At 40.9% G+C, this 7,006-nt stretch overlaps 1 pseudogene; it reads left to right on the top strand.

The window, feature by feature from the left end:
- LOC102247457 overlaps positions 1-7,006 on the top strand; it is a 69,890-nt pseudogene that overhangs the window by 60,065 nt on the left and 2,819 nt on the right.

Here is a 7,006-nt window from a genome sequence, read left to right as displayed (position 1 = left end):
TAAATTCCCTAAATTCAGTTTTTCATCTACTATAGTGCAACCACTGCATATGCAGAAATCCATTAAGGGATCTTTGAGTCACCCCTGTGAGTAAAGACATGGGAGATGGATGCAAATGAACATGAACTTGTGGTTACTACTTTGCCATGAGTAATAAAATCCTTTGTGTCTGATCCAGCAGTCTTGTTTCTTCTGTTGGTATCCAGGGAACAGTAACTGGCTAACTTACTAGCGATAAGTAAATGAAATGCTAGGCCTGCACTCTTCTTGAAGACTTTATAGAAGGTAATATATTCTTTCCCTTTTGATTTTCATGTTTCCCAGGAATTACTGGAGGAAACTCTGAGACTGAGTTTCTGTCCAAATGGAAATGTGTAAGATTAGTTATTCTAATTTTTATACCATTGAATTTGAGAAGTAAAGAAACAATCATTTCATTTTTCTCCTGCCAGTCCCACTCCTATCATATGTGTCTCATTTGACATTAGTCATACACTCATGCTGCTCTATTTCTGGGGAACTAAAGAAACTATTGCAAGATCATAGTAAAGACTTAAAAAAAAAGAAAAGAAAAGAAAATTATAACAGAAAGATGATAAGGCAGGTAGGAGACAGAGCTGGGACTACAACCCGGGTCTTTGCACCCCATACCTTCTGCTCTTACAGAGTTATTAATAAATACTAGTTTAGCAATACACTGAGAAAGAGTGGTGTATCTGAGCACCACTGCAGAATTATAAAGAGAAAGCTGAAATGATGTAAATTCAAGGTAAGCAAAATCTCTCTCTCAATCCTGAGTTTGTGATACCACAATGTGCTTCTGATTATTATTGATCACTAAATCGCATTATACCTACCACTGCCAATCTCAAAATAAAACTAATTTAAATAATCTTTAAAAAGAGAGAGATCACAGTAAAGATCTATTCCTTCTTCATCCTCCTCAAACACTTGTTCGCCCTGTCTCTGGTATTGCATTTTCTGTCTGTATTCCCTCTTCACATCTGTCCCATTCCCAGTATATGTCTCCCCCCTATCTTGAGCCTTGTTTGCTTATTTATTTATTTATTTATTTATTTATTTATTTAGGTGACTTTGGAGCTCATATTTTCCTTGATTTCCTAAAACTTTTAAGATCTCATCTCCTGGCAGAGGGTCTGGGACAGCAGAGCTCAGGAGCTGGACGTTTATAGGGAGAGAGGAACATGCTGGTGCAGTGTGAGGTGTTCATAACCAGTTACCCTGAACCTGTGACTATAGTGTCCAGTTTCTTGAAACACTGGTTCAGGGTGAGTGATTATGAACATCAGTCTAGATGTTTCCGTGAAGGTACCTTTTACATGTGATTAACATTTAAATCAAGAGACTTTGAGTAGATTAGATTACTATCTCTAATGTGGGTGGACCTCATCCAGTTAATCAAAGGCCTTAAAAAAATTGAGATTCCTCAAAGAGGAAGGAATTCCACATTCAAGCTGCCTTCAGACTTAATACTGAAATATCTACTCTGGATTTTACAAATACCTTCTGGAAGTTTCAGGTTGTGGTGAGATCTGAAAATTTCAGACTTGCCAGTCCTCACAACAGCCACAAAAGTTAATTATTTGGAAAAACCTGACTTAATATACAGGGTGATAGCTAAGGTGAATTTCTGTTTGATGTAATGAAGAGATTCTAAATACACAACTCTATGTATAGAATATAATGCATTGAATTATACACTTTTAAAATATTTTATTGATTTTTTACAGAGAGGAAGGGGGAGGGATAGAGAGTCAGAAACATCGATGAGAGAGAAACATCAATCAGCTGCCTCCCGCACACCCCCCACTGGGGATGCGCCCGCAACCAAGGTACATGCCCTTGACCGGAACCGAACCCGGGACCCTCGAGTCCGCAGGCCGACGCTCCATCCACTGAGCCAAACCGGCCAGGGCAAATTATACACTTTTAAAGGTTGAATTGTATGTGAATTATATCTCAAATTGGTTAAAATACCTACCACTTCAAAATAAAAAATTTTAAGCATATTAATTAAATATATGAAAATAACATCAAATAAAAATGATTATAAGAGGTGAAGGTTGTTTACTTGATGAATAGAAATTGCATATGAAGCCTCAGCCATTATCTCTTCAAATATTTCTCCTACCTTATCTTTCTCTTTCCTCTCTTTTTCTCTCTCGCTCTCTCTTTCTCTTTCTCTCTCTCTCCCCACCTCCCTCCCCCTGTAATGAAGAGATTCTAAATACACAACTCTATGTATAGAATATAATGCATTGAATTATACACTTTTAAAGGGTGAATTGTAGGCGAATTATATCTCAAATTGGTTAAAATGCCACCTCCCTCCCTGCCCCCTTTGGGGTTCTAATTACATATGCCTTTTAGAATTTTTTAAAAAGTGCTCCACATCTCCAGATGTTTTGTTTAATTTAGTTGGTTTTTTCATTCATTTTCCTCCTTGCACTTCTATTGACTGATCAGTGATCCTTTACATTGCTGTGTCCAGTCTGCCACAAGCCTGTAAGAAGAATTTTTTATCTTGGATATTATAGTTTTTTTACTTCTAGCCTTGTCTCCATCACTGCTCCAGAAATTCTCTGTCAGAGACACTGGGAGCATCATGTGTTGCACTCCATGTCCACCTTGACTGCACAGGCAACAACATAATTCATGCACTCTAGATGCTCACCAAGGCCATTTCAGTGCATCCCAAGTCCCAGACCCACACCAGCACTGTGGCTTGTCTTCAAAACTCTCCATAACCCTTGCCTTCTTCAGGCACAACTCTGAGCACCCCAGAAAAAGAACTAAATGAAATGGAGACAAGCAGTGTAGGTAAAGAGTTCAAAACATTGGTTATAAGCCCTGGCCAGGTGGCTTGGTTGGTTGGATCGTCACCCATACATCAAAACTGAAACTGTGCAAAGCAAAACCATGGATAATGGGGGTGGGGGGGGGCTAATGTAGTTCTTATTTATTGCAAACTAAATATGTGATAGGCACTATTTATTTTTACAATGGGGAAAAGACAATCTCTTCACTAAATAGTGTTGGGAAAGCTGTTGTGCAGTGAAGAAAACCATCAACAAGACCAAAAGGTAATCTACTGAATAAGAAAACATATTTGCGGTTGATATATCCAGTAAGGGTTAATATCCAAAATACATAAAGTACTCATAGACTCAACCTCAAAAAACAAACTGTATCTCAGTGGTTGACTGTCAACCTATGAACTAGGAGGTTAAGGTTCCATTCCAGGTCAGGGCACATGCTCAGGTTTTGGGCTGGATCCCCAGTGCGGGGTATGCAGGAGGCAGCCAATTAATGGTTCTCTCTTATCATAGATGTTTACATCTCTCTTTCCCTCTCCCTTCCTCTCTGAAATCAATAAAAATATATTTTTAAAAAACAATCTAATTTTAAAATGGGCAGAGGACCTACATAGACATTTCTCCAAAGAAGACATATGGGTGGCCAACAGACATTTAAAAAAAATGCTCAAGCTCACTAATAATCAGGGAAATGTAAATCAAAACCACAAGGAGGCATCACCTCACTCCTGTCAGAATGCTATTATCAAAAAGCCAACAAATAATAAGTGTTGATGATAAATGTGTTGCACTCCATGTCCACCTTGACTGCACAGGCAACAACATAATTCATGCACTCTAGATGCTCACCAAGGCCATTTCAGTGCATCCCAAGTCCCAGACCCACACCAGCACTGTGGCTTGTCTTCAAAACTCTCCATAACCCTTGCCTTCTTCAGGCACAACTCTGAGCACCCCAGAAAAAGAACTAAATGAAATGGAGACAAGCAGTGTAGGTAAAGAGTTCAAAACATTGGTTATAAGCCCTGGCCAGGTGGCTTGGTTGGTTGGATCGTCACCCATACATCAAAACTGAAACTGTGCAAAGCAAAACCATGGATAATGGGGGTGGGGGGGGGCTAATGTAGTTCTTATTTATTGCAAACTAAATATGTGATAGGCACTATTTATTTTTACAATGGGGAAAAGACAATCTCTTCACTAAATAGTGTTGGGAAAGCTTTTGTGCAGTGAAGAAAACCATCAACAAGACCAAAAGGCAACCTACTGAATAAGAAAACATATTTGCAAATGATATATCCAGTAAGGGTTAATATCCAAAATGCATAAAGTACTCATAGACTCAACCTCAAAAAACAAACAATCTGCCGAGCTGGTATAGCTCAGTGGTTGACTGTCAACCTATGAACCAGGGGTCAAGTTCCATTCCAGGTCAGGGCACATGCTTAGGTTTTGGGCTGGATCCCAGTGCGGGGTATGCAGGAGGCAGCCAATCAATGATTCTCTCTTATTATAGATGTTTACATCTCTCTTTCCCTCTCCCTTCCTCTCTGAAATCAATAAAAATATATTTTAAAAAAACAATCTAATTTTAAAATGGGAAGAGGACCTACATAGACATTTCTCCAAAGAAGACATATGGGTGGCCAACAGACATTAAAAAATGCTCAAGCTCACTAATACTCAGGGAAATGTAAATCAAAACCACAATGAGGCATGACCTCACTCCTGTCAGAATGTTATTATCAAAAAGGCAACAAATAATAAGTGTTGGCAAGGATGGCAGCAAAAAGAGCCTTCATGGACTGTTGGTATAATTGTAAACTGGTGAAGCCACTATAGAAAACAGTATGGAGATTCCTAAAATATTAAAAATAGAACTATTATATCATCCAGCAATTCCATTTCTGGGTATTTATTTAAAGAAAACAAAACAGTAACTCAAAAAGATATATGCACCCCTATGCTAATTGCAGCATTGTTTACAATAGCCAAAACATGGAAGCAATTGGGTGTGTATCAATAGGTGAATCAATAAAGAAGATGGTGTGTGTATGTGATGGATTTTTACTCATCCATAAAAAGAAATGTAATCTTGCCATTTGCAACAACATAAAAGGACTTAGAGAGTATTGTGTTAAGTGAAATAAATTGGACAGAGAAAGACAAATACCATATCATTTCATGTATATGTGGAACCTCAAAACAAAACAAATTAATGAAATAAAACAAAAAAAAACCCTCTTAGATAAAGTGAACAAACTTATGGTTGCCAAAGGGGAGTAGTGTAGAAAATTAGGATCAAAAAAGGAGAGGGGATTAAAAAGTACAAACTTCCAGGTACCCTACCCTGTCCTGTTGCTGTTGTGTTACCGCCAGCTGCTGCCCCTGGACCCCACCATGGAAGAGACAATAGAAGACCCCACCATATAGCTGTCTTGCTGGATCATTATCATTTCTCTCAGGTCATCTTTAACAGTGTGGAGAAGTTCTATCTTCCTGGAGGGGATTTCACATGCTATCACATCCTCACTCAGTATTTTATTCCCTATAGAAAGGATTAGATTGGAATCTTTAGAACTGATGAAAGACACCCATGAGTATTACACCTCCATGTGGATTACTTTGTCTGTTGACCTAAACAGCAAATCAATGAAACATCAGGAATTCCAATTTAAGTTTACTGCTAAAGGATGATAGTATTGCCAGTTCTGCTATGTGGATCAGGATGGTGTTGATTGGGCAGCAAGTATCCCATTCCAGTTCTGTCCAGAAAATGTGGTGGACTTCCTGGTTGTTACCACTCAGGGTGAGGTGGAAGAGACAGAGCAGCACAACAGGGAGCTTTGAAAAGAAAACCAGTAGCTAAAGGACAGCTGTGTCAGTCTCCAGAAGCAGAACTCAGGCATGCAGGCTGAGCTACGAAAGAGGCAGGAGGAGGAGAAACCAAGATGGCGGTATAGGTAAACACCAGAAATTGCGGCCTCGCACAACCACTTCAAAAATACAACTAAAAGATAAAATGGACATCATCCAGATCCACAGGAAGGCTGGCTGAGTGGAAATTCTACAACTAGAAGGAAAGAGAAAAGCACATGAGACTCAGAGGAGGTGTGAAAGTAAAGTGCAGAGGTACGGAGGCGCATGTGGAAAGGGCTGGCAACTGAGAACATGGTTGTCTTTTTCTTTTTTCTTTTTTTTTAAATATATTTTATTGATTTTTTACAGAGAGGAAGGGAGAGAGATAGAGAGTTAGAAACATCGATGAGAGAGAAACATCGATCAGCTGCCTCCTGCACACTCCCTACTGGAGATGTGCCTGCAACCAAGGTACATGCCCTTGATCGGAATCGAACCTGGGACCTTTCAGTCCACAGGCCGACGCTCTATCCACTGAGCCAAACCGGTTACGGCTATGGTTGTCTTTTTCAATCGGGAGGGAGTCTCAAGCTCCCAACTGCTCTGAACTCCAGTTCCAGGCGAGTCTCTGGGGACCCAGACTCATACAGGAAGAAACTGGACTGTCTGGCAGCGGGAGGAACGCGAGGGCGGCTTTCTCTCAGAGGTGCTTGCAGCGATTACCGGGACACTGAGACGCCAGGCCTCTTAGGGTAGGACTGAGGAGCAGCCATAGCTGCTTGCTCCGCCCTGTTGATCCCCTGTAACCCCGCCTCACCCAAGCTGTGCACACCTTTTGCATATGAAAGGCCTGGCCCTTTGCAATCTGAAAATTACCTAACAAACTGCAGCTGGGTCAGAGTCACCCAGAACTTCCAAAAGAAGGCCCAAGGCCCTACAGAAGCTTGCATTGCTTCACAGCTGGGCCTCAGCTAGGCACCTCCAAACCCCCAAAAAAGAAGAGGAATCTTCAGATCTCTCCATAGCTCCTGCTGGGTAGCCTCAGGCAGAGGCTAAATTAGCACCTCCTTAGAGATCCTAGAACCAGTGTACCCAGTGGTCAGAGTGGGACCATCCAGATTACAACTCCTCATATCCATAAGGGACACACTCAGGGGGAAGATTCAGTGAGCACCAAAGCCCCACTGAAGCAAGTCTGCCCCAGAAGGGTGTCTCCAGCACAGAAGTTCTCCCACTGCAGACACAGCTGATTCTCACAGCCAATTGGCCTGGAGGTCAATTCCTCCCAGTGATACCTACAACAATCAAGG

The sequence above is a fragment of the Myotis brandtii genome, unplaced genomic scaffold (genome assembly GCF_000412655.1).
Source record: "Myotis brandtii unplaced genomic scaffold, ASM41265v1 scaffold2727, whole genome shotgun sequence".
Classification (NCBI taxonomy): domain Eukaryota; kingdom Metazoa; phylum Chordata; class Mammalia; order Chiroptera; family Vespertilionidae; genus Myotis; species Myotis brandtii.
This window is presented reverse-complemented; position numbering and strand designations above follow the sequence as displayed.